An 11,254-nucleotide genomic window follows, 5' to 3' on the forward strand; every position below is an offset into this window, starting at 1 on the left:
CGGGCACCCCTTCTTTGAGGCAGACCCCGCCCCTGCGGGGAATCCCTTTCTGGTCATGGGATCCGCCCACACCCCTGCCCCCTCCTTCGGCAACCCCTCCCCTAACCCCGCCTCCCCCTTCGGTTCCCACGCCTCCCCCTTTGGTTCCCACGGTCCCACAAACCCGGAAGTAACCCGAGACTGGGAGTTCATAGCTGTCCCTGTTACATACAATAGGCAGGGACAGAATCCCCAGTGGGAACCATTCCCGTTTGCCAATTTAAAGGAACTGTGCAAGGCTGCAAATGATTTTGGGCAGGAATCCCCTTATTTCAAAAGCCTAGTTCAGGCTACTTTTGCCGAAAGCATTCTAGTGCTGCATGACATTAAGAGAATCATGTCCTGCCTGCTCTCCTCAACTGAATGTCTATTGTGGGAGAGGACATGGGAAAGGCTGCTCCGGGACCTCCATGCGAGTTACCAGAGCGATCCCAACAGATCAAATTTGACCCTAGAGCAGCTGTGTGGCGAAGGCAACCTAGAAAAGCCTTTAGATCAAGCCCGGACACTCCCAGAGCCGGTCCTGGGTGACTTGAAGCGGGCTGCAGAGAGGGCGTTGTCCCTTACCCCCACCAGCTCTACCCCTCCTGCCAGCTACTCCAGTATAAAGCAGAAACAAGGAGAGAGCTTCATCAAATTTGTAGACCAGTTAAAAGGGGCAATCGAGATCCAGGTCGAAAGCATAGCAGCTCAGAGAGAGCTGCTTAGAACTTTGGCGAGAGATAATGCAAATGCAAGATGCCAAAGTGTCATAAGAGCCCTTCCCCTGGACCCTGCCCCCACCCTCGACCAAATGGTGGAAGTATGCACCAAACTAGTAGAGGGAGAATCCACCGTTAACCCAAGCTTCCAACAAGGGGTACTGGGTGCATTAACAGCAGGAAAGGATCATAATGAAAGGCCCTGGTGTTACAATTGTGGAAATTTTCAACACTTCGTAAAACACTGCCCTAAACCCAAGATATATAACGGGAATAGAAAGCCTGTTGTTGCAGACTGTTCTACCTGCAAGCACCAGCCAGGAAACGGGCAGTGAAGTGCAGCCTGGCCCAGCGCGACGACACCAAATCAGCAGCCGTCTCTCCCTGCCCTGCCACCCATGCCACGGACAGTGACTCCTCGCCACAGTGGGAAGCAGGCAAAAGACTTTTGCTCGTGAGTACCTGTGCACACCTTTTCCATGACAAAACTCAGCAACTCATACACACAGGTTTTGAAAAAGCTTTTGGATAAAACAGTGGACATTTTAGTAATTGGAGACACTGTGCAGGGTCCACCCGAGCTCTCTATTTCACCTGAGGTGCACACGGTAGACTCCAGTGGACAAATACAGATTGCTGTCTCCTGTGCTAACACCCCTTGGTTTCTACAAAAGGGTCAAGTGATAGCACAGGCTATCATCCTCCCTGAAGACTTCCCCAGGTGCTACAGGATGCCGTCCATATGGTGGGCAGAAGTAGTGGGACGGGACAAACCAACCCTTCATTGCAAACTACGCAATGGGAAATCCACAGCCGCACTGGGGGCAATGGTGGATACAGGAGCTGATATCACCAGCAGTGGGGACTTAAGCCAGCTGCTGGGGTGGTTACGGGGATTGGGGGTTCTGCAGCATCTATGAGGAGTACAAATAACATTGTTATCGAGGGCCCAGACAGACACTATGCATCCATCAGGCCATTTGTTATCCCATCAGGATTCACCTTATGGGGCAGGGACCTCCTTAGCCAATGGGGAACTCAGCTGGTAACCCCACCTCCATCTCAGGATTTTTTAGTTGGGGCCACTGGAAAGCATGCCACTCCAGCTCTTACCTAGATGACAGACAAAGGTATCTGGAGCGAGCAGTGGTCCCTATCGGCTAAAATGGTACATGCACTTCAGTCCCTTGTAGAGGAACAGCTGGCCAAAGGCCACCTTGTTCCCTCCAACAGCCCTTGGAACTCCCCTATCTTTGTTCTAAAAAAGCCAGGCAAAGACAGGTGGAGGCTTCTGCAGGACCTCCAGAGAATTAATGAGATAATTGAAGATATGGGTCCCCTGCAGCCCGGCCTGCCCTCACCCTCAATGCTCCCCCAACGGTGGAAGCTTGCTGTCATAGACATTAAAGACTGCTTCTTTGCTATCTGCTTACACCCATGCAATGCCCCTCGGTTTGCCTTCTCAGTGCCATCCCTGAACCGGCAGGCCCCCTTGCACAGATACCATTGGCGAGTTCTACCCCAGGGTATGAAAAATTCCCTGACAATCTGCCAGTGGTACGTCAGACACGTCCTGTCCTCGATCAGGAAACAGTTCCCCAGGGCTATCCTACTCCACTGTATGGATGACATCTTGATCTGCGCACCTGACAACAATTACCTGGACCTGACCCTCCAAGAGACTCTCCAAGCCATTGAGAAAGCAGGGTTTGAGATTCAAACCAAGAAGATCCAGCGTACCTGCCCGTGGACCTACCTTGGACTCCGCATTGGTGAACGGACAGTCGTACCCCAGCAGCTCACCATCCAAGACGACCCAAAGACCCTTCAAGACTTGCATCAGCTTTGTGGGTCCATCAATTGGGTACGTCCTCTGCTGGGTATTACGACGGAAGACCTCTCGCCCCTGTTCGACCTTCTCAAGGGTTGTGAGGACCTGGACTCGCCATGTGCCATCACCGCGGAGACCCGAGAAGCCATCAGTAAGGTGCAGCTCTCCCTGTCTTCTCGACAGGCTCACCGGACCCTTCCACACCTGCCTTTCAGTTTCATTGTTCTAGGTAACGTACCTAGATTTCATGGCCTGATCTTTCAGTGGGACACAGCGCAGAAGGACCCTCTAATCATTATAGAGTGGATCTTTCTGTCGCATCAGTTGCCCAAAAGCATCACAACACCACAGGAACAAATGGCCCAATTAATCATGAGGGCCAGGGCCTGCCTCCGAACCCTTGCTGGGTGTGATTTTGCATGCAATGCATTTGCCATTAACAGTTGGTAACTTGGAGCATTTTCTCCAGACAAACGAACATCTCCAGTACGCTCTGGACAGCTACACAGGCCAAATTTCAGTCCACAAACCCAAACACAAGCTGTTTAACACAGCATTCAATCTGGTGACAAAATCACTGCTAAGTCGAACCCCTCTCAAGGCTCTGACAGTCTTTACAGATGGTTCAAGTTTGCACAATTCTGTGATGACTTGGAGGGACCCCAGGACACAGATGTGGGAATCTGATGTCCAGGTGGTAGAGGGATCCCACCAAATTGCTGAATTGGCAGCCATGGTTAGAGCATTTGAAAGATTTCAAGAACCATTCAATTTAGTCACAGATTCGACCTATGTAGCTGGTGTGACCACCAGAGCAGAACATGCCCTGTTAAAAGAAGTATTATACCAACTAGTCTCAGAGCTGGTCTACCTTCTCTCTCATCGAGAGCAGCCTTATCATGTGATGCATGTAAGGTCACACACAGACCTGCCAGGACCCATCACAGAGGGAAACTGGAGAGCTGATCCCCTGGCCATGGCTGTGCACAGTCCCAACTTACCTGACATCTTTGCACAAGCCAAGTTAAGCCACCAGTTTTTCCACCAAAATGTTCCTGCCCTCATTAGAATGTTTAACATTTGCGGAGATCAAGCAAGGGCAATTGTAGCGACGTGCCCTAGCTGTCAACAGTATCAGGTACCATCTTTAGGCACAGGGGTAAACCCCCGCGGCCTCAGCAGCTGCCAATTGTGGCAGACAGATGTCACTCATGTCCCCCAATTTGGGAGACTGAAATATGTCCACATGTCAGTAGACACTTTCTCTGGAGCCATCTTTGCATCTGCTCATGCGGGAGAAAAGGCAGCAGACGTGATAAAACACTTTCTCCCTGCCTTTTCCACCCTGGGAGTGCCCAAAGAAGTGAAAACAGACAATGGCCCTACCTATGTTTCTAATAAATTGCAAGATTTCTTTAGTCAGTGGGGCATCCAGCACACCACAGGCATACCCCACTCCCCCACAGGACAGTCTATTGTTGAAAGGACCCACCAAACTCTCAAGAGGGTCCTTGACCAACAACGTGGAGGTGCAGAGGTTAATTGTCCCGTTGTGAGACTCCACAGGCCAAATTAAAAGAACAGCCACCGGTGTTGGTCAAGGATCCAGAGAGCTGTCAAATTCAGGGACCCTTTCCACTCATCACCTGGGGAAGGGGATATGCTTGTGTTTCCACACCAGCAGGTTTGAAATGGATGATGGGAAAGAATATCAAGTCCTACCTTGGACCACTGACAATAGCTCCTGAGAACATGAGAAAAAACACAGATAACTCTGATGCTGAATCAGCCAAAGACGAGACCAGTGCCGCCCGGAGGTGACGTCGACGCAAAGTGACAAGCCACATGAACATCTAATTTGCATCCCCTCCAGACTGTTTCAGTTTAAAATCCCCCTGAACCCCTCTGACCTTCCCTCATGGTTTCCCCACCCGAATAATCCCTTACCCTTCCTTTACCCCATACCTACCTTCTTTTTTTGAAAAGGGAGGATGGAAAAGGGAAATTGATAAAGGGAGAATGAACATTTCCAGTTTCAGGTATTCTTGAGTGATTCGGCCTTTCAATAATCTTGCCATGATCCTTAGCAACTTTATTTGAGACCAGACACTGTGACTGATAATAGCATGGAAATAGCAGCCTCGGTAGCCCAGAAAGGTCCACCGCACCCGGCGCCATTGAAGGAACTCGGGACTTGTTGAGACATTGGGAACTCGGGGGAGGGGTTGCCTCCCTTCAGAGGCTTTCCTGGTGTTTCTGGTTGTTCTGCCATCCATTCATTGTTTGAAATACTGTCACAACCCTGGACCCTCACTGTCAAAAATCAAAATACACTTTCCCCACTCATAGAAAGGGGAAGAACGATTCCCACCTTAGTTAGTTCCAAGTAAATGGGGGAGGCCTTCTTTCAAGGTAAATTTGGGAGAGAGGTTGCAGTGGCTAAGTCCACTTTACACCCCCCAAGTTGCCTTAAAAGTGGTGTCTCCTTCCCACACTGTGCTTGCTAGAAAGTTCTCCCTCTGTCTAGATTCTGCTGGTCACTGGCCCTCTCCCCCCTCCCATCCCTTTTCCCATTGTCCCCTGTTATGTCATTCAACCTTGCCTCTGCTCCCTAGCCCTCAGGCTATTGATTTTGGATGCTCTGCCTGCCTTTGGGAGTTTTCGGGATAAAACTGGCGCAGGCGTCCAGTTTGGTTTTTCTTCTTGCCTCTGTTCCCTTTGGGGTGTTGCCAATAAACGCCTCGGAATTGCATGCAGAGAACCCCTCTCGCCTCTTTGTCTCCGGTTCATGCATAGACTGTGTGTGTGAGCGGCTGTTCGTGACTATCTGCGAAGGTGAGATTGTATGCACGCATAGGTGCTAGGAGAGTGCTGCCTAAGCGGTCCACGAGGGACCCAGTAGGGACAAGCGTGGCATCAATCCACCGAAGCCCTCTTCCATAAAAGACCAAACAGCCGGCAAAGCAAACACCATGTAACAAAAGGGGGTAAGCGGCTTGCTCAAGCAGACTTTAAAAGCGCCCACAAAACCACTCCCCCTGACCTCATGATTCGATTCCTGGGTTCACCGCTCATCCTTAAAGAGACAGTAACAAGTTTGGGCACAAATAGATATGGAACACAATAACGTTTTGGGTTACCTGCAAAATAGGATTATTTTTTTATTGTTGTAGCCTGATAAAATGAAATTATATCAGTTTTTGAAAAAGAATGATTATCAAATATTTGCTCACAAGTGAACCTTGTTAAGAAAAAAAGAAAACATGCATTGTAATAATAAATTCACTTTCAGTGAGATTCTCTTCCACTACATTGTTGCACATGAAGGACAGTATTTGGCTTATGTCCATTAAAAATTTCTGTAGACTACATCAGTAAAATATTAATGAATAAAACAAAAATTATAGCTTATTTCATTAGTGCAAATGCAGTGATATGTTTATGCATTTATGACACAATGAAGTGTAGTCAAATTTTATGAACAGAGAGTAAGTTTAACTAAGAACATATACAATTGAAATTGGGCTTTCTCTTTAATTTGGCCTGCAATATTTTGTAAGTTGAGGTATATAACCATAGAATAATTTCTGTTAAGACTGAAGGATTCATATAGGACTGATATTGCATGCATTGTTTTGTGAATATTTTGAGGCATGTGGCAGCCTAAATAATACATATGTTTTTGCAAATTAATTAATTCTATAACAGTACTCAGTAATAAGTATTTGCAGTGTAACAGGCAATTTTATTTGGGTTTTTTTAATAGAAAGCTAGACTTCTCAATCTTACTGGCACACACTAATATATGGTGAATATTTACTGATATTTTGAGGTCTCACAATGCATTATACTTTCATCTGAAAGTAACTTTACTGATTTCAAATTAAATCATGTCATGAATTTGAAGGTCTAGCTGATGAACTAGCTGCTTTAAATATACAGAACAGAAAAAATCATATTGAATAGTCATTATTATTAATAATTGAAAATAGGAAATTCTTAGGCTACATCCCAATTAATTTCTTTAATAAAAATCATATGGAAATTTCTAGGATGTGCAACAGATCTAGAACATAATTCCAGTATGTCATAAATACCAAGAGACAATTTAGTGTCATTGTTTCAAAATTCTGCACTTAGAATAAAAATGAGAGGAGAAGCTTGCTAAATCATTCTATCAGATGAGTGATCAGATTTTCAAAGTAATTAGATGAAACTTATTTTCAGAAATCGGTCCAATATGAGACAATTTACCCTCCATTGTTATATGCAAGAAACATAAAAATATGCAAAATATCTACAAAAATATTTTTTTTCATTTCATGTAAATAATTAATCTCAAGGTAAGATAGACTATTGTACATGCATGTACACATATCACATGTATATAAATAAACTGAATCTTTAACAAGCAGTATGCTAGTAAAGTAATCAATTTTAAAAATATTTTATTCAAATTCTTACCAGTTTACATTGCTCCCAGGACAGACCAAAAACATATTAAAAATACACTAGAAATAAGAAGGATAAGATATTTTTCAGTCTTTTTTAAATTGATGCATGATGCTGTCCTATAAATGTCACATCAGATAACCCTGGAAAATTACCATGTATATCCATAATTGTGCATATTCATGATGGTGTTTTGCATAGTGGTAGCAACAGTCTGGATGGGGAAATATGAAGGGAGGATGGTGAAGAAATTATTTGACAGACTAAAATCATGACCAGCATCCTAGAAATAGACTCAGTGTCAGCCTCAGTTTGCTTGGTTTACAAAAACAAAACAAAGTCTGTAGCACTATCCTTATGATGCTTAAGATTAATTGGTATTTTTGTGCTAAATATTTAGCCATAAAAATTTAATAAGGATAAATTGCTGAGAAATGTCAGTGCTAATTAGAAGGCTCTTTTTATTATTGACAGTTGTAAAGAAAACCAGGAACGAAAAACCAGAGAAGTACTTTTCATAACTGCCTTTTTTTGTTGTATTTCCAGCATTAGACCAAAGCACAATTTTCTTATTTGTTCACATGATATAAATGAGTGTGAATGAAGGTGCATTGTTGTTTCTGCATCAAATACTGTGCCTAACCAATATTCAATATTCAGTGAGACTTCAGTAAACTAAAAGACTGAGAGAGAAAAAAAGCTGTCCTGTGTTTACTTCAATAGCTATTTGTACTGAAGCAGAGAGCAGAGTTAATCAGGGGCTTTAGAAGTAATTATCGTCAAAGTTTGGGTAGTACAAATGCTTGGGTAAACAGCAATTATTCTTTCCACAAGATTCCAAATAAAAACAGCAATACTGGTATTGTCCTCCGCTTCTCATTAAGGGGATTCAGGGGTGAAGCTGAGTGCTCTGAAGTGGATGGAAAACTGACAGGCAAACTGTGCTCTGAACGAATCTTTCATGATCCCAGTACAACAGACCTAGGATTTTGGCCTCAGCAGTGCCAGCTGCATTGGGAGAAGCCAAGCCTGTCATATCATCTTCTCATCAAATCTTCAATGCAAAGGCAAAAGCATAATTAAAGCGTAATGAAGAAAAAAATACAAAGGAGAAGATTAGGCCCTGTTAACACTTGCATTCATTTGTTTCTATGAAAAAAACTGCAATGAAGGGATTGCTTGATACAATTTCTTATAAGGAAAGAATTATATTGATGAGGTGCTGTTTTTATAAATGTTTTTATACATATTGCTATGACCACATAGATAGGACCCAGCAAATTGTTTTGTCAAAAAATCTATTTCTAACAATTCTGTTAATGACAACTGTCACTCCATAAACTTATACTTCAAAAATGCTGATATTAATAATTTTTTACCTCTTCAATCTGAAGTGTTAACTTACATACTTTATTCATGCTTTTGGAAAATAATTTTTATGCATTGTTATTGAATATATTGAATATATTGAAAATAACTTTATGCATTGTTATTGAAGTTAATCTGTCCTTTACAATGAACATTGACATCAGATTATTCTAAATTACTCTAAGATAAAACTATGAGGCCTTCTGCCTGAATAATACTTTCCTTCATGAGTAAATCTATTGATTTCAGCAGTGTTTCTTGTGGGGTAAAATGCTACTCTGTGTAAGCATGGAACTCACAAGATGGTCCTCTAATTCTTTTTTACCCTTGTGGATTTGGAGCATGATTATTTTAATCAGGGTCCAAACCTAAAAAGCTTTTTCATATCAACAGGATTTTGTGATTGAAGAGTTCAAAGAACTAAGGCCCGAGTCTTTAAGCCTGTAAACTACATCGTCTACAGCAAAAGATTGGACTGAACAGGGCCATCAAAAGGTGAAAATCTGTTGAAAGTACCTTGTACAACTATGTTCTCAGTAAGAATTCAGGATTACACAGTGTCTTGGGGTGATTTTGTGATGTGTATACCATATCGCTGCCCTATGCCGAGAAATTAATTCTTGTGCCTTTCTATGCCTCTAAACTAAGCCCGAGAGGGGGAAGGAAAACTGAACAAAACTTTCTCAAAGCAGTTTGTAGCTTGTTCAAGGTCACATAGGGATAGGGACCTATGTGATAGGACCAACTGCGTGGTTTGAAGGGCTACAGAGGGTCTGAAGCCAACTACACCCCAGCAGAGAAGGAAATCTTGGCAGCCTATGAAGGAATCCAAGCTGCCTCAGAGGTAATCAGCACTGAAGCACAACTTCAATAATAATTAGCCAAAATAATAATAATAATAATTAGCCAAATAATTGGCTATTATTTAAATACAACATACTGTTATTGGTGTAGTGGTTTGGTCCAAAATACTCATATATCAGGAAACGGAATCACCCTGGGATTTTGGAAATAATCACAAATTGGCCTGAAGGTGAAAACTTTGGTCTCACTGATGAAGACGAAGAAGTGACACGTGCTAAAGAAGCTCCACCATACAACCAACTGCCATCAGAAGACACACGCTACGCTCTTTTCACCGACGGTTCTTGTGAAAGAGAGAAGTGGCCAAGGCTCTACCTTTACACTGATTCATGAATGGTAGCCAATGCTCTGTGGGGATGGCTGGAAAAGTGGGAAAAAGCTAATGGGCAGCGTAGAGGAAAACTAATCTGGGCTACTGAAGAGTGGGAAAACAACGCTGCCCGAGTAAGAAAGCTGGTTGTGAAAGTCCGCCATGTAAGATGCCCATGTCCCCAAGAGTAGGGCTAATGAGGAACACAAAAACAACAAGCAGGTAGATCAGGCTGCAAAGATAGAAATGTCACTGATAGACTTGGATTGGCAACATAAAGGAGAGTTGTTCCTAGCTTGGTGGGCCCATGATGCCTCAGGTCATCAAGGCAGAGATGCTACCTATAGGTGGGCATGAGATCGAGGGGTGGATCTGACCATGGACAGTATCTCCCAGGTTATCCATGATTGTGAGACATGCGCTGTGATCAAGCAGGCCAAGCAGGTGAAGCCCCTGTGGTATGGTGAGCAGTGGTCCAAATACAAGTATGGGGAGGCCTGGCAGATTGATTACATCACACTGCCTCATACCCGCCAAGGCAAGCGCTATGTGCTCACAATGATAGAAGCCACCACCGGATGGTTGGAGACCTACCCTGTGCATCACGCTACAGCCCGGAACACCATCCTGGGCCTTGAAAGGCAAGTCCTTTGGAGGCATGGCACCCCTGAGGGAATTGAGTCTGACAATGGGACTCATTTTAAGAATAGCCTTATTAACACCTGGGCTAGAGAACATGGCACTGAGTGGGTGTACCAAATCCCTTACCATGCACCAGCTGCAGGCAAAGTGGAACGGTGCAATGGATTGTTGAAAACCACCTTGAAGGCACTGGGTGGGGGAACTTTCAAAAATTGGGAACAGCATCTGGCAAAGGCCACCTGGTTAGTTAACACGCGAGGTTCCACCAATGGAGCTGGTCCAGCCCTGTCTGAACCCCTGCATACAGTAGATGGAGAGAAGGTCCCAGTAATGCATGTCAGAGGTCTGTTAGGAAAGACTGTGTGGATAAATTCTGCCTCGAGTACAGACAAACCCATCCGTGGGGTTGTCTTTGCTCAGGGACCTGGTTCCACATGGTGGGTAATGCAGAAAGATGGCACAACACGTTGTGTACCACAGGGAGATCTGATTGTTGGGTGAAAACCATCTGTAATGTGGAATGCCTGTATACCACTGCTTGCTGAGTGTCACTGTCACTGTTCACACATAGCTGTGTGTGTATATATATATGCATTAAAGTGTGTGTGTAGAATTAGAATATCTTAGTTTGGGCATTGAGCCAACAATATGGGATAAGGGGTGGAATGTCTTGGGGTGACTTTGTGATGTGTATCCCATATCGCTGCCCTATGCCCAGAAATTAATTCTTGTGCCTTTCTATGCCTCTAAACTGAGCCTGAGAGGGGGAAGGAAAAACTGAGCAAAACTTTCTCAAAGCAGTTTGCAGCTTGTTCAAGGTCACACACAGATAGCAGTTTTTTCCCCAGCTGCCGCAGGGGAGCGAGGAGGCACCCAGCTTGCTGCTTTTCTGTCAGCTTTTGGCCAGTTTTTTTCAGTTTCCTTTTCTCCGGAGAGAGACTGAGAGTTGAACTTTGCTTTCCCTTCCCTGGAATTTCAGATTTTCTCCATTTTCTACTGGACTGCTTGATTGCTGTAACATCAGAGCACATCGGGAGGACTTTCCAC

General features: G+C 44.3%; 1 long non-coding RNA gene across 1 annotated transcript in view; it reads left to right on the plus strand.

Annotated features, from left to right (window-relative positions):
* Nucleotides 1-11,254, plus strand: part of LOC108447176 — a 23,462-nt gene that overhangs the window by 779 nt on the left and 11,429 nt on the right. The gene's annotated exons all lie outside the window — the stretch shown is intronic.

The sequence above is a fragment of the Corvus brachyrhynchos genome, unplaced genomic scaffold (genome assembly GCF_000691975.1).
Source record: "Corvus brachyrhynchos isolate BGI_N302 unplaced genomic scaffold, ASM69197v1 scaffold846, whole genome shotgun sequence".
Lineage (NCBI taxonomy): Eukaryota > Metazoa > Chordata > Aves > Passeriformes > Corvidae > Corvus > Corvus brachyrhynchos.